At 46.9% G+C, this 24,944-nt stretch overlaps 1 protein-coding gene across 1 annotated transcript in view; it reads right to left on the bottom strand.

Moving 5' to 3' along the window:
• The window catches only part of TRPC4AP (transient receptor potential cation channel subfamily C member 4 associated protein), a 91,765-nt gene that overhangs the window by 38,838 nt on the left and 27,983 nt on the right, over positions 1-24,944 (bottom strand). The gene's annotated exons all lie outside the window — the stretch shown is intronic.

Here is a 24,944-nt window from a genome sequence, read left to right as displayed (position 1 = left end):
CATCAGCTTGCTCAGTGCTGTCCTGTTACAGACAGAAGTCTTTGGCCCTTTTTCCTGGGTAAAGGAGGCGGCTCCGCCCCTTAACATGCCTTCCGGCGCGTCCCCCTGGCTCCACGAGGTGTTTGGTCACCTCAAACATGGCCGCCCCCATGCTGGAGACACGAGGCTACGCCAATATGGCGGCCTCGTGTGCTCTGCAAGACAATGGCGGCGGCCTGTTAGGATAGCGGCGGCTTAGCAGCGGCCTGCGGGATGCTGTATTCGGCCTAGCGGCCTGCGGGAGTGCATTGGCCCCCCAAACTTCACCCTGGATGGTGATCAGCCTGGCCGGCGGGCCGCATGCAGTCCGTGGGCCGTCGGAAGGCAGCCTGCCCTTGCTGGAGGAATGCGATCTGGACTGCAGTTATACATGCATAGACATCGCCCTGTGAACACCTCTGACAGGTAGGATACCTTATGCTACCACAGTAATATTCTAGTACTGCCACTGACTTCAGTCATCTTTACAGTTTTGAAATGACATTAGATTGTCAGCTCCCAAACCAAGCCTCCTGGTTTCTTGTTCACAAAAATCACACTCAAATAGGGGGATCTGTGACATGTTATAGTATAGAGGGGAGACCCATCCTTACCCTTTCAGAGAGGGGCCCGCGTTCACCACAAACCCGTCAGGGGGAAAAGGGGGAACATACTAGTCACCATACCGGAACCAGGCGGGCGCCAACTCCTGACAGTACCCCTGGATCTCAACATCCAGCCCGTCGCCCAGTTCCAGCTTTCTTGCTTGAAGATCTCACAGGAACACTGGAGAAAAAAGCTGTCTAAAAAATCTAAGAAAAAAATCCTGCCAGGACCGAAGATCCTAGCAAGGCATCTAGGTCCTTACTCCTAACTAGACAGAAAAAAACTGATTTGCTGTAGCAGGAAGTGAGAGGATATACCCTCTGGGACTGCCCCTAGGGTGTGGCCAGAACGTTTTCTTTCCTGTCTAGTCCTACTCCTGTAGAGGGCAGTATAACCAGAGTTGTTATTAATCAACGAGGAATACGTCTGTCAATGAGCGACAGAGAAATATAGTTATACAGTATCTTACAAAAGTGAGTACGCCGTCACATTTTTGTAAATATTTTATTAAATCATTTTACGAGAGTACACTGAAGAAATGACACTTTGCTACAATGTAAAGTAGTGAGAGTGTACAGCTTGTATAACAGTGTACATTTTCTGTCCCCTCAAAATAACTCAAACACACAGCCATTAATGTCTAAAACCGCAGGCAACAAAAGTGTGTACATCCCTAAGTAAAAATGTCCAAATTGTGCTCAAATTGTCAATATTTTGTCTGGCCACCGTTATTTTCCAGCACTGCCTTAACCCTCTTGGGCATGCAGTTCACCAGAGCTTCACAGGTTGCCACTGGAGTCCTCTTCCACTCCTCCATGACGACATCACGGAGGTGGTGGATGTTTGAGACCTTGCGCTCCTCCACCTTCCATTTGAGGATGACCCACAGATGCTCAATAGGGTTTAGATCTGGAGACGTGCTTGGCCACTCCATCACCTTTACCCTCGGCTTCTTTAGCAAAGCAGTGGTCGTCTTAGAGGTGTGTTTGGGGTCGTTATGTTGGAATACTGCCGTGCAGCCCAGTCTCCGAATTTTAGTGCCGAAACCGAAAAAGCAGGATACACTTGGCTGAAAACATCAGTTTAAAATAATATTTAGATGAGTAAAAATTTGCAGAGTAGGCTGGAAGCGGACTGGAGAGGAGCGCCGCCGATCGCATAGCTAATCCGTGGCAATCTTCTCTAAATACGGACCTGAGCAGCGCATCTTTGCCCCATCCAGCCTCTCAGGACCCTGGGGGACACGATCATCCAATTATTTTCAAAATCGAGCCACCGGGAGCAGATTTACAATCGCGGCCTAGTTAGGCCTAAGAGGCAATCCACCATAATCTTGCTGCCGGACATCATCCTGAGCCCCATCACTCACCCCAGCTGCCCTATGGGAGCATAGGTATCGGCCGATGCCTATATTTTGCGGGGTTGATTACAAAAAAGGGGTTTGAGCAGGATCGGCAAGAGAGGAGCATCGCCTACCTTACTCCCCAATCTGCAGCCATCCGGCTCCCAGGATCACCTGGGTGGAGAGTCGGTGTACCCACAGCTGATCTGATCCTCCCTGGAACCTTCATCCTGCTTTTTGGTCCGAAATACACGCTGCAGGGAGGCAGACAGGTTTGAGGCCTAGCAGACACTGCATCCAGGACTTTTCCTAAAGGGACGATCCATATATCACGGTGGACTGGGTAGGCACTGAATTCTTCACTTTTTGCCATCCTTCACTTGCTCAAGCCCAGCCTATCCTGCTTTCTGCCTCAGCTACAATCTATCCTAAACAGCGGATCCCTCTCTCCTCAATCCACCTTTACAATTTGCCTTCCTGATCTCATTCAATATCATTTCTGAGCAAGCAGAAATTCTGACAAGCTTCACCCTGAGAGATCATAACGTCCTCACAGACTTATCTATGCCTCTAAATTGCATTCCAAATTAATGAATTACAGTCGATGAAACATTTAAGTGATATCTTCTCAGTGCGCATGCGCGGAGCAGCGGAGATGGCCGCTTAGCTCCGAGGCTCCGTCTCGCCCCAGACCATCCGGCCCCATACAGCCACATTGAGCAGCGCAGCCGACACAGGACCCCACCATCCAACTCGGGGCACACCAAGGATCAGTTCTATGGCCTCGGGGACGGTCCGCAGGGATCTCTCCCGCAACCCGGGCTTCGGAGCGGAGGCTCCAGGCCTACACAAGATGGCGCCGCCCGCGCCGGAGGATCAAGATCCCGGGACAGAGGGGATGGAGGACAGCGACGGAGGGGGTCTCCCAACCCCCCATGCACTCCCGGAAGGCGCAGTGAGTACCAGCATCATCGCGGTCCCATCCCCTACCTCCACAGAGTCGCTCATCAGGCACACCTTAGGAGATTTACTCCACACCCCAGTCCGAGGCCTACAGTGCAGCCCCTCAGTATCCAACCTCTCTGAGCTTACTCCCCCTGCTCACTCTTTGGACTTTCATGCTATGATGTCGGCCTTCTCTAAGATGCTGTCTGATGGCTTAGCGCAGACAGCAAGCCAAATCACACACACCATTCAAGCAGACCTACAAAACCTGGGTTCCAGAATTGAAATCATGGAGTCCAAGATGGACCAAACAGTCTCCAGGACGAACCAAAACACTGACCGCATTCAGGACCTAACAGATCGCCTGGAAACCGCCATTTCCAAAATTGATGACCTTGAAAATCGCTCACGGCGTTACAACTTTCGCATTAGAGGATTGCCTGAAGCAGTTCAGGATGTCCATGACGCTGTCCAAGGATTTATTGCCTCCCTGATTCCCAACATCCCAGCACATAGGCTGAGTTAGACAGGGCACACAGGGCCCTTCAAGCACCCCGGAAGGATAATCTCCCCAGGGACATTGTGGTAAAGCCACACTTTTATAAAGTGAAGGAAGAAGTCATGCGACTGGCCAGGTCCTCTGATCGTCTGGAAATTCAAGGACACCCGGTCCAAATATTCGCAGACTTATCGCCCCTGACGATCCAGAAAAGGCGTTCTCTTAAACCGCTTCTACATGCTTTAACCCAAAAGGCAATCAAGTACTGGTGGTCGTTCCCATTTCGTCTTTCGCCTACAAGAGTAAGACACTTGGTTTCTCTAGCTTTCAGGAAGGCGAAAAACTCCTTCTACAATTGGGCATCATCTCCCTGGAACTTTCACGTTCTACATCCCCGGCTCCAGCTGGCCCATCCAAAAGGCCTTCTCCAGCCTTCCCCATTGCCCAGGCGTGGGTGAAGAAGCAATCTAAGCGATCCAAGGACTCGCATGTCACCTGAACTGCTTTCCAGCCCCTTTTTTTTGTGTTCCAAATTTTTCTTCCACCTCCTCTCTCTGAGAAATGTTTTCATTTTTTTTTTTCTCAGATAGGGGACTCCTTGGACTCTTTTTTGAACTCTGTTCCCGGTTAATTTCAGGCCTGGGATCAGGCCGGGTGTGTTAAGTTGGTTAAATTCTTGCTATCTGTTGCTATTTTTTTTTTTTTTTTTTTTACAGGTTGGCCGTACATTGAAATCTTGCTGTACGGCTCTTTTCTTGCTCGATATCCCCCATACCTCATCCTTGCGGTGGGAGTCACATTTTTGCTTTGGGGGGTTGGTGGACGACCTAGGGGTCGCATGGTTTTGTTGGCTGACGCCCGTTGGGTTGGTATAGCCTCTGCCCGGGTCCTTCCACCACCTCCCAGAGGAAGTAGAGGGATTCATCACTCCTTGATTCATCATCCGGAATGACATACATGTTTGGAGGGTGGGGGGTTTGGGTCGGATGGTTGGCCCTGGTTCTCACCACAATGTTGTATTTAAGTTTATGTTCGTTATCATAGCATTTGGGTTGGGGCCGGGTAGGTCTGGGGCGCGAGCTTTGCGCCTCCCTCTGACCCCGTCCAGTGTAATATGCCCTGGGCGGCGTCAGACGTCTGTCTGCAACTTTCGCGGACAGGTAACTTTTGCTTGTCTCATGGTCTGGGCCTAGGCGGGCCTGGCCCGGACCTAGGGGGGGAGGGGGCTCCCCTGGCTTACATGCCTCAGGGGCCTCTGGGTTGGTCTTCCTCTTCCCCGTCTCTTTCTCTTCTTCTTTGCCTTTCTCTCTCTTATCTGTCTGCTTTCTCTTCAGATGCTGGAGTGGACTCTGTCTCCTCTTCAGACGGTGGGTGGACTGCTGTGATGGTGCTCCGGTTCCTCCGACTTCCCGAACTCCTCGGAACTTCAGGTGGGTCCTTCATTGGCGTTATAGCTCCTCTCTGGATTTATGGGGGTTAGTAAACCATCTCTGGCTCCTCTAAAAATTGCATCGCACAATGTTCAGGGGATGAATTCCCCAGTTAAGAGACGGAAATATTTTCAACATGCACACTCCCAAAAATTTGAAGTGCTCCTGCTCCAGGAAACCCACTTCCCTGATACTTATTTGCCTAAATTCATACACTCCAAATTTCCACAGTTCTTCCTGGCTAACGCAGCTAATAAGACAAAAGGGGTTGGCATTTTCTTTTCTAAACACTTGGGCTTCTCCCCCACATCAGAAGTTAGAGACCCGGAAGGGAGATACATTCTGGTGTCAGGGACAATGGAGGGGATTTCCTACACGTTTGTGTCCTACTATGCCCCCAATCAGGGACAGGCTAGGTTTTTCACCAGAATGTGGGCGAAGCTTGAACCGTATTTAACGGGTACCTTGATAGTTGGGGGTGACTCCAACACGTCATTGGATAAGATGTTGGACAAGTCCAGCCCTAGGCGCCCTAGGGTCTTGGGGCCACCCAAACGTGGTCTCACCATCGCTAAGCAACTTAACTCACTGGGTCTGATAGACATATGGCGGGAACTCAACCCTTCCTCCAGGGAATACACACATTTCTCTGCCCCTCATGGCACATTTGCCAGGATTGACCACATTTTCTTGTCATCGGCTGAGGTCCCTCTGGCCATTAAAGCGAATATTAGGGAATCACCTCTTTCGGATCACTCCGTGGTCATCTTGGACCTCCTGTCCCCTAGATCACGGGATGGGGTGCGCAGGTGGCGTCTGAACGAATCTTTGCTCAGTAATCCCTCTCTCTGCAATATGCTGGAAAAAGACATTACTGAATACTTTCATTTTGAACGCTCAAAGCGGGGGTCTCACCAGAAACCGTGTGGGCTGCTCATAAGGCTGTCATGCGGGGTAAGCTTATCCAGCTGGCGGCGAAACTTAAGCGGGAAAATCAAATTGATATAGCTAAACTGGAGAAGGAATTCCGGGAAGTGTCTAGGGCACATAAGAAAAAAACCAACTCTAGCGTCGCGACAGTGTTTGGAAGCGGGTCGTCTGGCCCTGAACATGGCTCTTACCACCCGGGCAGAGAAAAGTTTACGTTGGTCCTCTGCACAGTTCTATTACCAAACCGACAAAATAGGACCCCGGCTAGCTGCTAAACTTTCCCCCAGGCCCAGATCCTATGCTTTTCCCAAAATTAAGACTTCGGATGGATCCATGACTCAGAACCCACAAAAATTATGACCGCTTTTTACAAATTCTACTCTCAGTTGTACACTCCTAGTGAGGGAGCGACCATCCAGGGCAGGACGGCCTTCCTGGATGGCCTGGCATTACCTAGTATTTCCGAGGCTCATATGAAATCCATGGAATCCCCCATCTCGGAGCTAGAAATCTTAGAGGTAATTAAGCATTTGAAAAAAGGTTCGGCCCCCGGGCCTGATGGGTTTTCCTCGGGTTATTATAAAGCGTTTGGTCCAGTGCTTGCCCCGCATTTGGCGCGTTTTTTTAATTCCCTTAGGCAGGGACAGCAATTAGAGGCTTCGGCCAATACCGCATACATTTCGGTTATCCCGAAGCCGGGCAAGGATACTTCTGACGTTAAAAATTATAGACCAATCTCACTGATTAATAACGATTTAAAAATTATGACGAAAATATTGGCCAATAGGTTGGCGGATTTTATAGGCCGCTATATTCACAAAGATCAGGTGGGGTTCATGCCGGGGAGGCAGGGACCTGACCAGATCCGAAGGGCTGTGGACATCATTTCTCTTCTGGGGGCCCCCTGGGATGGAGGGAGACCCCAACAGGGTTTCCTCCTTTCCTTGGACCTCCAGAAGGCCTTTGACACGGTTGAATGGCCATATGTGTTTGATGTCTTGAGCAGGTGGGGTTTTGGCCCCTCTTTCCTAAACACCTTAAGAGCCCTCTACTCTTCTCCTATTGCGCACGTGAAACTGCAGGGCCACTATTCGGACGCGTTTCCGATACACAGGGGGACCAGACAGGGCTGTCCACTGTCCCCCCTCATTTTTGCGGTGGCCATCGAAACGCTGGCTATAGCAATCAGAAGCCATCCTGATATTAAAGGGATTTTGTGCGGGGGTAGAGAACACAAGTGCGCATTGTTCGCTGATGACCTTCTTCTTTTCCTCTCGAGACCGCTCATTACTAGTCCCAATCTTCTCAGACTGTTGGATGAGTTTGGGAAAATCTCAGGCCTCCAGGTAAATCTCTCTAAGTCAATAGCCTTGAACGTCAGTCTCCCGCAATCAATGTTGCAGACCCTCCGGGAAAATTTTCCGTTCTCCTGGGCCACCACCTCTATCCCGTACCTGGGGGTCAATTTGACCGCCTCCATCTCCTCTTTGTACCAAGCCAACTACCCGCCTCTGTTCGCTAAATTGTCTACCGATATGGAACTTTGGGCCAGAGGGAACATTTCCTGGTTGGGAAGAGTTCATTCTGTTAAAATGAACCTTCTCCCCAGGATATTGTACCTTTTTAGATCACTCCCGATACAGGTAACTAAAGGGAAATTGCAGAGTCTTCAATCCAAGATGGTTCAGTTTATTTGGGGCACCAGAGGTCCCCGACTCCCGCGGAGGGTCCTCTTCAGAAGCCGCTTACAGGGGGGCCTAGGGGTCCCCCTGCTTTGGAGATACTACCAGGCAGCCCAACTGGCACAATTCTCGGTGGTATATGCTATGGGGGGCAGACCGGATTGGGTTGATATGGAACGACAATCGGTCCCTAATCACACCATAGATTACTTGGTTTGGGCTCCTCCAAGTAGGAGACCTCCTGTATTGGCACCTTCCCTCTCTCACTCATTAGCGCTGTGCGATAGACTATATACACATCCTACACTTATCTCGGCTCACAAACCCCTGACACATATTTTTAACAATCCGGACTTTGTTCCGGGACTAAACATAAGGGCTTTTCGATGGTGGACCAACAAGGGACTATTCAGGATAGGACACTTCCTCTCACCTCAGGGCCCCTTGTCAGTCGCACACTGTACGAGTAAGCTTGATATGCCTTCCTCAGAAAAATTTAGGTTGCACCAGATTAGACATTTCCTATCATCTATGGTCGCAGGTTCAGATGTTGAACCCCGGGCCACTTCATATGAATGCTGGTGTGCACAAGCTCAAGTCCAGAGGGGAGGTATTTCGTTGATTTACAGGGCTTTGATCGACTCACCTGACAAGCCCGGTTACGCCCTTTCCTGGGAAAGGGATCTGGAGCTATCGTGGGAACCGGACACCTGGAACTCCATTTTCCGGAGGGCTTTTAAAGGTATCTTGAATATATCTCTAGTTGAAGCTAATGTTAAGATTATTACGCGTTGGTACCTTGTTCCCACCCGTCTAGCCAGAATGTACCCGGGGACTGATCCTCTTTGCTTTCGCGAGTGCGGACATCAGGGTTCCTTGCTCCATATTTGGTGGGAATGCCCGCGTATCCGTAGTTTTTGGAATAAATTGTTTAGTCTGATCCGCAAAGTTACCGGGCTTCCGGCTCCCAGGACCCCGGAAGTAGCACTGCTTCTTGGCTCTGGTGTAAAAGGGCCCAGAACCAGTTTGAAGCTCATGCATTTCATGTTGTTGGGGGGGAAGCTTACCTTGGCTCGGGCTTGGAAGTCCCCCTCGGTCTCAATGGGGGCGACCAAACGCAAAATCTCTTGGATCATGACCCAGGAGAAGATGGTCAGCATCTTCCGTGACAAGCAAGCGGAATTTGAAGCAGTATGGGAACCCTGGCGTCTGTATATCTCACCTCCCTCATCCTAATTGTCTGTGTTTTGTATTTTCTCCACCCGATCCCTTCTTGCATCCACTCCAGCATCTCCATCCTTTCTCCTATCCCCTTTCTCTTCTTGTGTTCTTTCCTTCTTTTCCTTTCCTTTTCTTCCTTTCGGATATTCCATACTTCCTCCTTTCTTGTGGCTTATAGGGTATCTACCTCTCTCAGGACCTATATCTTCAGAGGGTGATTATATGCAACCCCAGTTCATAAGATTCAGGGGGGGGGGTTCCCCTTCCTGGTTTACAGAGGGCATTTGTAACTTACATGGAGGTCCACGGTTATATTTTTCTGTGCTTTGCTTGCGGGCTGGGATTCTGTTCTGATCCTCAGACGTTTTAGTAATACTGTTTTAGTAACCATGCCTATCTCGTATTGCATTGTTGCCATTGTTATCATTACAAAGTCCCTTTCCGAGAGGGCTCTGTATATGACACATTGTATACCTTTCTTATGCAATATTTCCTGAGATTGTATGTTATTAATCTACATATGTCTTACAAAATAAAAAACTTTTGCAAGTAAAATAATATTTAGATTTACAATTGAATTATATTTGAATTTTAAAATAAGCAAAAAGGAATATTAATTTGTTGGCCATTATTGGCACCTTTAACGCAAGAAAAGCTGTTTTAGTGTTCGAAATCCTGGTTGCTGCATTTTTTGTTAGTTAAAAGAAGCCGCACCAAAACCTCACCTACTGGTTGAAATACATTTAAAACGCAGCAAGAACACATCAATAAAGCACCAGTGTTCCTTTTTTTATGTGGTTTTGAGTCACGACCTATGAAAAACAAACCACAAGCACGATAAAATCGTGGCAAAAATCGACATTAAAATAGCGTGCATTTTTGGCAACCTTTTCTCCTATCAGCAAAATGACCGCGTAAATTTTCAGCCGCCGAAGTTTTGGTGCATCTTTACTTTTAATTAGAACGGTGTTGCGCTGCAGATGCATATTACTTGGAACTAAAAAAAATGTTTGGGTTTCAGCATTTTGGATAGCTTAAGGGTTATTGCTCCTGTCCAGTTTTTTTGCCATCTGTGTCTTCATTGGGTAGATTTACTTTACCTTCCTGTCCCACAGCCAAAAAACGTGACGTGGAGAGCAATACCTCCAAAGTGAGGGAATCCTTGACTGTCACCAGAACTAGTGTCCCTACTGGAATAGACAACTCAAAAATGGGATTTTTGACTTACGGTAAAATCCATTTCTCTGATGTTCATTGACAGACAGCTACTGATCTTCTTAACCATTGGATTATACAGCCCCCTACAGGAGGACACCAGGCAGAAAAAGTATTGCTACGTCTATGGGTCCAGGGGGTATACTCCCTATCTCGGCTATTAGGCACCCAGTTTTGGGATAAGCAGTGTCAGAAGAATTACAACTCCACAGAGGTGTGAGTGCTGTGTGCCAATGAACATCAGAGAAAAATGGATTTTACGGCAAGTCAAAAATCTCATTTATTTTGTTCATTGACGGACACAGCTCCTGATCTTCTTAACTATTGGGAAGTCCCAAAGTAGTGTTAAACATGAGGGGTGGGAACAGTAGAAAAAGAAATTCCCAATGCTAACTATAGCCAACCAGGTAAACAAGAGCTCAACCAAAACAACTGGAGCTCACCTGAAAACAACAATACACCCTCAAATAGGACCAGATCCTCTAAACAGCAGCCTGCAAAACCTTTAAAGCCAAAAGGAAGCATCTGCAGATGCCAACACAATCACTTTATAGAACTTTGTGAAAGTGTGCACTGGCGACCAGGTGGCCGCCTTGCAAACCTGCGTCACTGACACCTGATGACGACAGGCCCAGGAGGCATTGAGTGCCTAAGTAGAGTGCACCTTGACAGGGATAGGAGGAACCCGACACTTGATGGAATGGGCCTAAATCACCATCTGTCTGATCTATTTGGAAATGGTCGCAGAGGAAGCAGACAACCCTTTCCGAGGCCCATACATTAGCACAAATAGTGAGTCTAATTTCCTAAAAGACTCTGTAGCTGCCAGGTACACCCTAATTGCCCGGACCATATCCAAGGCATGGAAAGCAATTTCCTTGGGATGTTTTGGCCTGGGACACAGGGAAGGCAACACAATATCTTCATTCAAATGAAAAATCAGAGACAACCTGAGGAAGGAACAGACAGACAGGGGCGAAGAACCACCTCATCACTGTGAACCACCAAGTAAGGTGAACGACAGGGTAACGCCAATTACGACACCCTGCACGCAGAGGTGAAAGCCCACCTTCTGGGACAGCGTGAGCAGGGGAATCTCCCGAAGATTCTCAAAAAGGAGGCTTCTGGAGGACAGAGCACCAAATTGAAGTCCCAAGTCGGCAACAGGAACTGCACTGGAGGGGTCAAGTGCCTAACTCTCCGAAGACAAGTACGCACCAAGGAGTATGTGGCCAAGGGCCGTTGAAAGAAGACCGCCAAGGCCGACACCTGATCCTTGATAGTACTCATGGTTTTTGCTCATACCCCCGTTGAAGGAAGGTCAAGATCCGAGTCACTGAAAAAAGAGCAAGGATGAACCCCAAGAGACTTAATCTACGCAATGTACATCTTCAAGGTACAATAGTAGATCTTCCTAGAAGTAGATTTTCTAGCTTTTAACAGCGTTGGAATCACCAAATTAGACAAAGCTCTATTCATCAGCACCTGGCGTTCAACAGCCAAACCGTCAAAGCCAGCGACTGTAAAGCAGGATGGAAGATTGGTCCTTGGGACAGCAGATCTTCCCTAAGAGGAATTTTCCAAGGAACGTTGGCGACCAGCCACACCAGATCAGCGTGCCAAGCCCAGCGAGACCAGTCCGGGGCCACTAAGATGACCGTAATCTCTCCTGCCTCGATCCTGCCTAGAAGTCTTGGCAGAAGCTTTAGAGTAAGGAAGGCATGAATCAGATACTGACCCCACTGGGCCACCAGCGCATCCGTGGCGTCTGCCAGAGGATCCCGTGGCCGAGCCACAAACTTCTGCACCTTTCCTTTAGAGCCAGGACGCCAACAAATCCACCTCGGGGGTGCCCCACCGGAGACACAACTGATGAAAACACTTCCGGATTAGAAGGGACCACTCCCCCTTGGTCCAATGCCTGCTGACTGAGGTAATTCGCCTGCCAGTTTTCCACTCCGGGAATGTATACGGCGGAGAGGGCTGGAACATACCGTTCTGCCCACCACCTCCAAAGCCACCAGGACACTTCTTGTGCCCCCCTGGTGATTGACATAAGTCACGGCCGTGGCATTGTCTGATTGAATGCGCACTGGACACCCCTGAAGATGATTCGTCCAATGTTCTAGGCACAGTCTGATCGTTCGGTGTACCAAGACATCGATCGGTAGTCTGGACTCTTCCAGTGTCCAGGCCCCCTGAGCAGAAATTTTGCCAAGGACGCCTCCCCAGCCAGACAGGCCGGCATCGGTGGTGACCACTGTTCAATACAAGGGGAGGAAGGATTTGCCCAGCCGAAGAACGAAGTTACCATACCTGATTGTCCAGAGACTGCAGATTCTTGTCCAATTTGGCCAGAATCTCCCTTGCATGGACCTCATATGGAACTGTGCAAACGGAACCGCCTAGAAGGTAGACAACATCAGGCCCAGCACCCGCACGCAAGTCCAGAGGGATTACCATCTGCTGGACAGCAGGAGACTAATTACAGCCTGCAGTTTATGGAGTTTGTCCAGAGGAAGGAGTACAGTGGCTAAGGCCGAGTCCAGAGGCAGACCCAGATAGTTCAGCTTTGTGGACGGAACCAGAGCAGGCTTCTAAAAATTCAGATTCCAGCCAAACACCTTGAAGCTGGTATGGGGATTTCCAGGTTTTCCACCAAAGCAGGAGACTCCGCTCGCAGAGGTCGTCCCAAGTAGCCCAGTACCGTGATCCCCTATTGGGGAAACAAAGCTAGCACCGGGGCCAACACTTTTGTGAAGACCAGAGGTGCAAAAGCGAGACCAAAAAGGGTAATGCCACAAACTGATAATGCTTTTCCACGGCAAAGCGGAGGAAGCGCTGGAGACCGACACATATTGGAATGTGAAGGCAAGCGTCCTTGATGTCGATGGAGGCAAGCCCTTCCTGGAGACTAAACAGGTTTGAGTAAAAACCCCTAAAAACGTTCCGAAGTTGGAACCGGGATCATTACCCTTTAAAGTAAAAGGTCTTGCACCGCCCCAAAAAGAGACTAAGCGGACCGGAGACAGTCGCACGTTGGAAGGAAGGACCTTACCGGTTTACCGAACGAAACTATCTTGTAGCCAGACCGAATGACCTCGTGGATCCACCTGACTTGTACCAGGGGAGTCCACGTGTCCGGGAACCAGCGAAGACGTCCCCTCAACCCAGATACCGGTGAGGGCGTACGTTAATGCTGAAGGCGCCTCCACAGGTCTGGGGGAAGCCTGCTCTTGACTTGCCAGACCAAGTTCGCTTGGATCGCTCCTATCCCTTGTCAGTCGACCCTGAGGGACAAAAAAAAAAACTTTTGAGCCGAGAAGGGTGGCCCATATCTACGACGAGGGTCCTTGCCCTTAGTAGCCTGGGGAAGAAAGGTACTCTTTCCCCCCCCCCCCCCCGTGAGACCTTTGATGTCATCCAGGGTAGCACCAGACAGACAATCTTTAAAGGGAAGATCAGTAAAGGCATTTTTAGAAGTCTGGTCCGCAGACCAGCATTTGAGCCAAAAGACACGCTTGAAGGACAACTGCCGAAACAGAGCCGAGCCACATCCAAAAAGAGACATCACAGATCAACTACAGCCCCTGGACCAGCTGGTCCACCAGCTCAGCAAAGGTGGAGGGGGGTTACTCCCCCCTCCAGGTCATGGAGAAAAAGCCTAGCCTATTCTGTCAGAGTCTGCGACACCAGGCAATGGGGAATAACGGCCTCAGTGCCGAACCAGCCAGGGTGTACATATTGTAGGCCACAGCCTTCGCCTTCCTGTCAGCCTGGTCCTTAAAGGCCGGGGACTCTTCAACCCGAATCCTGGCTGCCTTATTCAATCAGGAAACTGGAGGCTCTACCACCGGTACCAGCCTGTTGCCCAAAAGCCACCTCCACCCAGGACACCAAGGACTACAGGACCGCTGTTAGTGCAGCGATGGATGAGACCCGGAGGGCCCAGCATTCTCAGAGAGGGGATCAGGTGGGGAGATGTGCTCCAAAGACTCCCATGAGTCCCTAGGGCGACCCCACAAAAAAAAAGTGTAAAACACTGCTAAGGGACAACCCCCATCGCTCTGGCAGCCCATCCGGTTGCCAGCCACAGAACACTAATCGATCCTCAGTAGAGAGGGAGAGTACCCCACCAGACCCACCACCCCGCAGAAACTAGGCACCGTAGCTACCATGAGAATCTGCACTGCCCGAACAGCGATCAGGAAATGAAAAGATCCAGGGAGTCAGCACCAGGGGTTGGGGAAGTGCTCCCACCACCGAAATCGCCGCCCAGAGGGCTCCACTGTCATGGCCGCCGCTTTTTTCAATGACAACCCACTGAAAAATGGCCGCTGGACTACACAAACATGGCGGCCACCGTGCATTAAGCACGCAGGCTACAAGAAAATGGCGGCACCACGAGACTCCCAGGAGGGATCCCGAAGCCTCAGAAAAATGGGGCCCTGGCAGGAGACCCCACCAGGTGCAGTGCCCCTCCCCCGCAGCCGATCACCCGGCCGCGCACCCCCCTGCCACCATCACCAGCACAGCACCCTGTCCCCACCCTAGCATTGTGGGACCAGGCAACCCCACAGCCGCAGCGTCACTGAAGGGGGAAGGGCAGATTGGGGGCAAGATGGCCCAAAGGGACCACAAACTTATGAGGGGGGTGCCTAAATGGAAGGAGGGGAACCCAGGGGTCCGACTGTCCCATAGAGGGGGGCCAAATCCACACCAAAGCCCTCCAGGGGGAGATGGTAACATACCATTCCAGGAACCAGACAGGCACCACTCCAGATAGAACCTCCTCTCCATCGAAATAGGGGGGCCATCAGCCAGGAGGAATGCTGCATCTCGGGCCAAGACCCCGGTCGTATGCAACCTCGCGAGGCGTTTAAACCGCAGGCCAGACCCTGTCCAGTAGGGCTATGTCACGGCCAACCAAGCACGGGGCTGAGGTCTACGCGCGCTCGCTGGCCAGACTGGGGTAATCACTTGATCTACATTATCCAGCCCGCCGCCCAGTTTGCCAGTTGATTGTAGATCTCAGGAAAAAAAATCCAGGAGAGAAAAATTCTACCTAAAAAGAAAAAAATTGCCAGGACCAGAGATCCCGGCAAGGAACTGGGTCCTTATTCCTGACTAGGCAGAAAAAAAACTGAGTACCTATAGCAGAGAGAGGCAGTATACCCCTTGGGACTGCCCATAGGCATAACCAGACTTTTTCTGCCGAGTGTCCTACTCCTGTAGGGGGCAGAATAACCCAATGGTTAAAGCGGAGTTCCGTGCACAAAATTCAATTTCTAATAATTACTGCATTGTATTCCTTACCCTCCGCTGAGTCAGAATTGGATATTCCCATAGTTTTTTTTTTTTCAACTTACCTGTTTACAGAGGTTTGTATACTCACCTTTCAAAGGACTTCCTCCCTCCTGCGCCTCGGCTCTCCTCGTCACTTCCGTGCCGCAATGCGTCCTGGGAGCTCTTCCTCGGCGCTCCCATGATGCACTTTGCAGTCACATGGGCGGCCGACCACTGTTCTCATTTCTTGACTCACAGGCCTACGCCCACTGGAATCAGGAAGAAGGGAAGACATTTCCCCACAACGGACTCGGCAATCCACAACAAAGATGGCGCCGCACATCAGAAATTATATAAAGTAAGATTTTATTCTTGCAAACTCATTATTTCACCATTCTAACCAGGATTAGCGGATGTATCGATGTGTAAGGGTGATTGTTAGGGGGAGATTGAAAAAAAAAAAACGATTCTGTGCCCGGAACTCCGCTTTAAGATGATCAGGAGCTGTATCCGTCAATGAACAAAAGAGAAATTTGAGATTTTCTTTTACTTTCATTTTAGAGAACCGTAAAAAAGGACAAATATGAATCACCCTAGCAGGTGCACAGACAGAGATTAAATCCGGATAGATTTTCTAATCCCCCTGCACCCTATCAAAAACTAAAAAAGGTTTTCATTTAGTTCTACTTTTAGTCTTCAATAGGTTTTACTTAAATTACTGAAAAACCATTCACTCCCTTCAGTCAGCCAACATCCTCTTCACCAGATCATTACTGTAGCCAATTATGATTATACAACAACAACATTGGCAGCAAAATAATCATTTGTACCATGCCAAAAACTGCATACAATAAAAACAAATGCAAGCAACATAACAAAAATTCTAGATATTTTCTCCAGTTCCTACTTCCTCCCTATTGTTATTCTAGCAAAATAACATTGAGGAAGAGAAACTTTTGCAATAAAAAAAAATAAAAATAAAATAATCAGAGTATTTACTGAAGTTTGTAAACCTCACATTGGTATAATCTGCAACTAAAACAATCTGTTCCGGATTAATCCAGTAGAACCAGCTTGTATGTGCTCAGACCATTGCAGCCTTCCTCTATATTCAGATTAAGCGAATTAAAGTGATTGTAAAGGCTCAAGGTTTTTCACCTTAATGCATTAAGGTTAAAAACCTTTGCTGCAGCTGCCCCCAGAAGCCCCCCCCCCTTTTTCTTACCTGAACCCGATCCGATTTAGCAATGAGCACGAGCCCAGTGGCTGCAGCCGCTGTCTCTATCACTGGACAGATAGCAGCAGGATCTATGGACTCCTGCTGCAGTCAATCAAATCCAGTGAAACGGGAGCGAGGGGTGGGGCCGAGTCCCATTGTTTGTGTCAATGGACGCAGCAGCAGGACTTGGGAGCATGCCACAATTAAAAGCACCTTCCTGTGGGGGCATCCGATGAAAGGTAGGAGCTAGGAGCGGCGGCGGGGCACCCTAGGAGGAGGATGAGCAGGGCTGCTCTGTGCAAAACCCTTGCACAGAGCAGGTATGTAGAACATGTTTGTTTTTCCCCTAATAAAAATAAAAAACCTTTAGCCCCCGTTCACACTAAGGCGACCAGTGAGGTGACCTGGTCGCCTCACAGGTCGCCTCCCATAGGGAAGCTGCGGACCCGTTCTAATAGGAGCGACACTAGTCGTTCCGACTTAGAAAAAGGGTCCGGAGCTTCTTTGGGGCGACCAGGAGGCGACCGCCATAGACTTCAATGTTATGAAGTCCGTGGCGGCCGCTCCGAGGTCGCGGCGAGCTGCTCGCACCGCGACCTCGGAGGTCGCGGTGCAAACTAGCGTCGCCCCTATGTGAACGGGGCCTTACCACCCCCCTCTCATTTACACAGTTTGGGGGATTTGGTGCAGTCTAGCCCCAAGTACTTTATTTTCTGACCTGAAGTAAGCCCCTGGACATGGCATCTAAAGAAAACCCCAGATTCAGCTAAAAATTGGAATATGCATTTGCATATATTTGTATATTGTAATAAGTGTTTCCATCTTCAGAGAAACGTCAGTCTTGAAAAAAAATGCAAAGGATTTACCCAGGCAAACCCTCAGCAAGACAGTTCATTGAATGAACAAACTGTCTGTTGTATAGCAGAGACCAGGAGATGAAAATTGGGGTTATGTAAATGATGGCTTCTCCAGCATCACTACCAAGAACTCAATCCCTAGCGCCTAATATGGGTAATGCTTACACAGCACCATCTAGTGGCTGAAGCAGGATGAGAACAGACAATTTACACCGGAAAGGAATCAGGGGATGCCCTTTGTAAATATAATTTGAATTTTCAGCTATGACAGATAGAGGAAGAGGGATAACCTAGATGGAATATCCAATTTCTTCAGTGTCTAAATAACTAATAGAAGCTTGTGGGCTCCATAAACACCACGTGTTCTTATAAAGAGAAATCACCTTCTATGAAATTTCAGTGAAGTTAAAGTGTTTGTTACCCCAGCATTTCCAATTCTTGATATGTGCCTGCTGTACCATGTACTTGTATGAGAAAGTATCCTGTTCTCTTCATATCGCTTTCTTTGCGTGAAACCCCTGGTGATCCTGCCAGTCCCGCTGCTTTTTTATTAAAAACTAACCACACTAGGCGAGAAAGCTCACCATGGTCAGTTCTCTAGCCATGCTGCTCTCCTCCAATGATCAGACTTGTCCAGACAAGTCCCACTGCGCAGCACTGGGAAGTTTAGTGTGCTTTTGCTTCTCCTCCCCCCAGCACCTTTGCAGCTGAGAACAGAGGGAATGTAATCACTTATAAAAAAAAAAGGGAAAAAATGCTATTCATAATATCTCTCTCCATCTACCTCTCTATCTACCTCTCTATATCTATCCATCCATCTTTACACAAATATTTTGCCTTTCATTTCAATTTTAAACTGAGAGGGCTGTTTTACAAGGTTATCCTTTGCAATCACTTTAAGAAGCAGCACTGCCGCTAATCTAAGCACAAGCTAATGTCTGTTGATTATAGGTGTCCTTATGCTTACGGAAGTTGCTAATAGCTTTGCTTGGACTACTTTAACTGTCACTGTCGAGTCCTCCAATTTATCTCTATAGTGATGGTAATTTCAACACCCTGCGAGTTGAAGATCTGCTTATTGGGTCTGGTGGAACCCTTCGCCCCCTGTAAGGTCACAAGAGTGCTTGATTAGGTTATATTATGCTAGAAAAATTAGTTTTGCACTGGAAATCATCTAACCCCCCTTACCTGCAGCAGCAGAAATTTCTGGCTAATTCAGTGCTTCCTACGACGCTAGAGGTTGTCCCAACTAAATTTGACAAAATCTGAAACCCATGGTTGGAGCACCCCAAAACTATCATAGAACCATCAGTGTGACCGTATTCCCAAGTTTCTCTTACTGGTGTCCAAAGCCCACTTTTGGTAAAGCCTCTAGAGGTTCATATTTCTTAACAGTGCCCCTCATTTATTTACCTGATTTTCAAACTGTATCGTTGTGGAAGCTTGAAGATCTGTCGTTATCCTCCCTGTCCTATGATCTTAAATGCATTAATGTCTTCTAAACATATCTTACCATAGGGCGTCTATGAACCCCCCCCCCCCCTCCACCCCCATAAGGGTAGTTTAAGCACCCTGCTTATACTGTAATTGCAGAGCTGTATCCATGTTATCGATTGTAATTTTTTCCTTGTGTTTCTCTTTGGTAGTGGTTTCCTCCACTGCCTTTTGATGTAAGTTGAATATTCAATAAAAATTGAATTTATAAAAAAATAAATAAAAAAAAAGTTAGAGTGCACAAATGCCGACACATATAAAGCGCTGCAAGACAGTTAATACAGATCTGTGCGTCAGAAGGAGACCTGGGTAGTAAACGTGCAAACTGTAAAACCAGCCACCTTTCATATGTTGGACCATTTGGGGCTTTGGAAAGAAGTAAAAAAGGATTACTAAAGAAGGGAGTGGGTATAAATAAATCAAGTACGGTCATAGATGCACCTGGGTTTGTGTGTAATCTTATGCTGATTATCTGCATTTCCAACTGCATACCATGACTGTATTTTGCTTATTTATAGGCGTTTTTCTGTATATCTGTCATGTTCTTGCTCTATGTATGCTATTATATTTTAATAAAACGTTTTGACAAAAAAACAAAAAAAAAATCAAGTACAGAAGGCATACTGACACTAAACTTTTTTTTACATAAATTGTTCAAAAATATCAAATATACTATGGCTGTAGGGATTTTTTTAATTTTTTTTTTTTTTTTTTTTTTTTTAAGTCATACTGTTTTTTGTCCTGTGCGCACTCCCTAGCCCCCTATGATACATCTAATTTCTACTACTGTAGAGCAAGCAGTGCCACCATTTCTGGTCACATAATCCACTCTATGCGTAGTACAATTCCTGCAGAGCTGAGTTTTGTTTCTGAGCTATGTGGTGCATCTAGGGGGCAAGCAGGAGAGGGTGGCTACGTTCACTTATGGGAGGAGAATATGGAGAATGAACATTGGGACTCTGGAAGAGGAGGTCTGAGAACAGAAAAAAAGTTTCCATTTTGAAGATGAAATGAAAGACAAAAAAGATAGAAGATGCCGTCTACTTATATTTAACTGCTTGACCTCCGAAAGAATTACCCCCCCCCCCCCTTCATGACCAGGCCATTTTTTTGCAATACAACACTGTGTTACTTTAACGGACAACTGCGTGGTCATGCGATGCTGTACCCAAATAAAAAAGGTATGTTCTTTTTTCCCCCCACAAACAGAGCTTTCTTTTGGTGGTATATGATCACCTCTGCATTTTTTATTTTTTGCGCTATAAAACAAAAAAAAAAGACAATTTTAGGAAAAAAAAAAAAAAAAACTCAATTTTTTTTTTACTTTATGCTATAAAACATATCTAAAAAAAAAAAAAATTCTTCATCAATAGAATCAATCAAGGCCAATATGTATTCTTCTACATGTGTTTGGTAAAAAAAAAAAAATCCAATAAGCATATATTCCTTGGTTTTCGCAAACATAGCGTCTTCAATCTGGAATATATTTATGGAATTTATATATTTTTTTTCTTCTAGTAATGGTGGCGAGCAGCGACTTGAAGTGGGACTGCAATATTGCGGCGGACAAATGAACACTGACACTTTGCAGGAACCAGCGACACTAAAACCCGGTCCACACTAGCGCGACTTGTCAGCCTGACAAGTCGCGCTCCCTCACAGTCCATTGACCGCTACAGGACCCGTTCTAATAGGAGCGACACAAGTCACTCTGCCTTGGAAAAAGGGTCCTGTACTACTTCGGGGCGACCTCTGAGAGACTTGCATAGACTTCCATTATGTGAAGTCCATGCAAGTCGCTCCGAAGTCGTGGTAAATGGGGATGCACAAGTCGCCCCCGAAGTAGTACAGAGTCGTGTCGCCTCAGTGTGAACCGACTCTAATACAACGATCTATGCTGAAAAAAAAAAAAAAAAAATGCACTTTCACTGTACGAATGACACTGGCTGGGAATGGGTTAATCATCTAAGGCGATCAAAGGGTCAAGGAACAAGAAACCAATTTATAAAAATCCCCTGCAAGGCAATGTCATAACGTGCCAGTATGCATCTCTGGACCTTCAGAGCACATGCAGCCGATGACATGACAAAACAGTGCAGTGCAGGTTCCTATAGGCGACCCTTATTATAGGCAGCGTTTTGGCTAACACTGAGTGCGGCTTTCACTAGAGGAAGAGATTGATTCTAGTCCTTGCTTTGCAGAGACACAGGACAGATCCCTTCCCCCGTCAGAACTGACACGTCATGTTAACATATACTTATCTCAGTTCTCCGTTTTACAGGAAAATCGTGGGGTGCCGGAAGAGAGTGCTCCGCACCCGCAGATCGGCTTCTACAGGCGAAAGTGCAGGGTCACCTATTTATACATGTGATTCTGCGCACAGCTGCCGCCCCGTAGCAGTAAAAAGGCTATGGGGCGGTCAAACGGTTAAAAATATTGCATTTCATAAAGAGTTTAGGGTTACTTTAATTCATTCATTTAAGTCTTAGTTCACTTTTCTGACTATTTCTATGTCACACCCATATTTAGCCTAGGATCAAACTATGAATCACACAGGAAAGCCCACCACATTCTTGTACAATTACCATGGGATTTAGTGTGGCGTGATTTGAGCCCATTCCTTTTGAATGGGCTCAAATTGCACCGCGTCGCACCAAAGTACATGCATGCATTACTTTTGGAAATGCAGTGGAACTGGATCGCATGGTAGTTTGTACAGCACGATCCTGTGCAGAAAAGACTACATTTTCAAACTGCATTGAAGGGGGTCGTAAACATTGCACTAAAACCCTCTGCAGATCACAAGGGTAGTGCGTTTTTAACACAGTGCGGGAAACTCGCACGGATAGGGGGCTTCCCGCACCATATTCTAATGTGAACCAAGATTTAAGGTGCAACATGAAGTCGCATTCCCTGACCCCCCCCCCCCAATCCAAGATATACATAGTAAAAAATTGCTTAACAACTGTGACAGTATAAAAGTCACAAAACAGTACAACACAAAACACTTATTTAGGTGGGAGTAAACTGCTATGCATGACTTACCTATAGGTAAGTGTATAGTAAGGCTTTCCTATGGGTACAATAAATATCTCCTAAAACCTGCACTGTTGGGGAGAGATTTACTTTTAATGCAGCTGGTGCCGTTCCTTCAGAGTTCTGTGCAATGAACGGCGGAAGGAAGGCAAGGTGAGGATGGAAGCGCCTTTAGCAGTGATAGCACGGTGCTGGAGGGCTTCTTTTTAAAGGCAAGTTTTACATAATGTGCTAGTATGCGACGCATACTAGCACATTAAGGCATTGCCTTGAAAGATATAAAAAAAAAAAAAAAACTCAGCAGTTTACTACCACTTTAATAAAGCAGACACGTGGCTGGATAAAAAAGGAAAAACAAGAAGTTAGTACCAGGCACAATACCAGTGCAGAGTTTCTATGGGTTCCCTGTGTTCAGGTGAACTTTTCCGTTTTCCTTCCACAAGGCAAAATTACCAACAGAGCAAGGATCTTCCAGCAAGTTTGTTCTAGACATTAGACTGAGGCAGGGACAGACATACATGGTTCTGTCTAATGTGTAAAGCATTGCATGTCAGTGCTGCATTAATAAAAAAAAATTCACAGTGCTTATGAGATTTACACATTCTATATTTGAAGGCCCAAGGGATGTACAACACACATTAGTATATTCAAATTTGGTTCAACAGTGACAGTAACTGCCAGTGTAACTGTCTGCCCTTGAACTTTACCCATGCGTGACAGACATCCGAAATAAACCAGAAGTTATTTACATACCTCGATTCTGCTTAATCAAGATAGCAATTTTAGCCCAAATAATATTCAGCAATGCCCTGATGTAGACAGCTCTGCTAAAGAAATAATGGCGCCCACATCAGCTAAGCTCCACTAGTCAGATTTCACGCATCATTTGGAAAATGAAAGTCACAAAACACTTCTGTTCCATCTCTTCATACATCTTCAGTTTCCTATACTTCTGGATCTGCTGATCATTTAAACATACTTTACACTGAATGTAACCGCTGTGGGAGTAAAACATTACGGCCCCTTTCAAACTTGTGCGACTTGTCATGCGATTTGGGACTGCAAAAATTGCATGACAGGTCCATTATTTCCAATGAGCCCCATTCATATCTGTGCGACTTGAAGTCGCACCGACTTCAAAGTAGTCTCTGCACTACTTCTGGCCCGATTTTGGTGCGTTTTGAGGAAAAGACATAAGCCCAGTCAAATTTGCGGCAAAAGTCGTGGCGAAAAGGCACGGTAAAACCGGGCGACTTTGAAGTTGCGCAAGTGTGAAAGGGGCCTACATCTTTTTACAAATACTATTTATCCAGTTGAATTATACCTTACTTTTCAGGACAAATTAGGCATTGATTTGGTGGTAAATACCGGTATCTCCCGGTTTGGTTTCAAAAGAAATTTGAAATTATATATTTTTTTCTATTATAAATAAATGTTTATAGCTGTAAATTATTTAAGCTGGTGCTTCATTACCAAGAACCGCCACCAAAAAATTCTAACACCACTGATATATATATATATATATATATATATATATATATATATATATATATATATATATAGATAGGAGATACCACATACATGTGCATCATTTGTTATCTATACCTGTAGTAGGGCCCAGAAACAAACAGGCATTTTACTTTCAGAGATCATATGATCACCGTGATTTGCCTGTCAAAGTGATCACAGATCAGAAGCAGTCTGACAAAAAAAAAAAAAAACACACTACTTGTATGGAAGTTGGAACATGTAAATTTTAAGTGGAACTGCAGCCACTTTTTTAGAAAGCATAGAGAAGGGTTAACACCCCTGTAGAGTTTGTTTTGTTGTCTGTGCCCCTCGTCAGGAGATTCCACCTCATCTTCTGTCACTGTGACAATTAAATTTAAAACATTTTGGGTGGTCGTGGATACAAGGATTAGTGATAAAACTTCAGTGCAGACACCTTTTTCCTAGGATAACTCTTACAGGAGTAAAATTTCCCTTCCTAGGGGGAGATTTCCTCTCACTTCCTGTTGTCTCCCTCCATTTGGAAGTATGAGTTGTATGCAAGTCAGATTTTGAAACTCAGGGACCGCCTGTATTTGCATATAGCCAGTGGGAAGGTGTTGCACGATATACAGTACTATTGGTGGGTTAAGAATACTGTATATGATGAACCCAGGCTACATGTGGATTTCCTCTAAATGGCTGAGTTTAGGTGTTTTCAGTAAAGAATACCGTTAGAGGCGGTTCACACTGAGGCGACGCGACTCCTCACTACTTCGGGGGCGACTTGTGTATTACCATGCACAACGACTTCGGAGCGACTTGCAGGGACTTCACATAATGGAAGTCTATGCAAGTCGCTCCGAGGTCGCCCCGAAATAGTGCAGGACCCTTTTTCTAAGTCGGAGCGACTTGTGTCGCTCCTATTAGAATGGGTCCTGTAGCGGTCAATGGACAAGTCGCGCTAGTGTGGACCGGCTCCTAATGCGACACCATACAAAGCAATTTTAAACAAATGCACGCTTCCAACTTGGTGCAACAGTCTGGGGGAAGGTCCTTTTCTGTTCCAATACGACTGCGTCCCTGTTTACAAAGCAAGTTCCATAAAGACATGGTTTGATGTGCCCACACCGAGTTACGTCCTTCTCGTTCAACATCATCTGACCTCACAAATCTTTCAGCTGAATGGAACAAAGGCCCAGACACACTCGGAAAACCTTTTCAAAAAAAGAGTGGAAATTGTTGTAGCTGAAGAGTAAGGGGGGGGGGGGGTCACAACTCCGACACTCATATAGTCTGATGCTACATTTTATATTCAATGGGTGGTCTTTGAAAAACCTCTTCACCCACCTCTCTCCGTTTTTATGTTCACAGCATTGGTTCAGCTTCGACTGTACGAGGCAGGCCAGCATCAAACAGCTTTTAGGCATTTCACCTGGAGGGAACGGCTCTCCATTACCCGGTTCATCGATCCCTGCAGGTCTTTGGTTGCGGTGTTTGATTGTTCGCTTTCCTTTGTATGCTTTTCCCTTTCCCAAGTGTAAGGCTGGATTCACACATGTCTGGAGTCCAGTGCGGTTTTGTTCACCGGTTCAGGTGCAAATTTTTACTTGAATTCGCACCTAAACCAGACCCAAAAATCACACAGGACCATTTGTAGAAAATGACCGCAGCCA

The sequence above is a fragment of the Pelophylax lessonae genome, assembly GCF_965119305.1.
Source record: "Pelophylax lessonae genome assembly, chromosome: 11".
In the NCBI taxonomy this organism is placed as follows: domain Eukaryota; kingdom Metazoa; phylum Chordata; class Amphibia; order Anura; family Ranidae; genus Pelophylax; species Pelophylax lessonae.
Note: the sequence above shows the minus strand (reverse complement) of the source record. Positions and strands in the feature narration are given on the sequence as shown.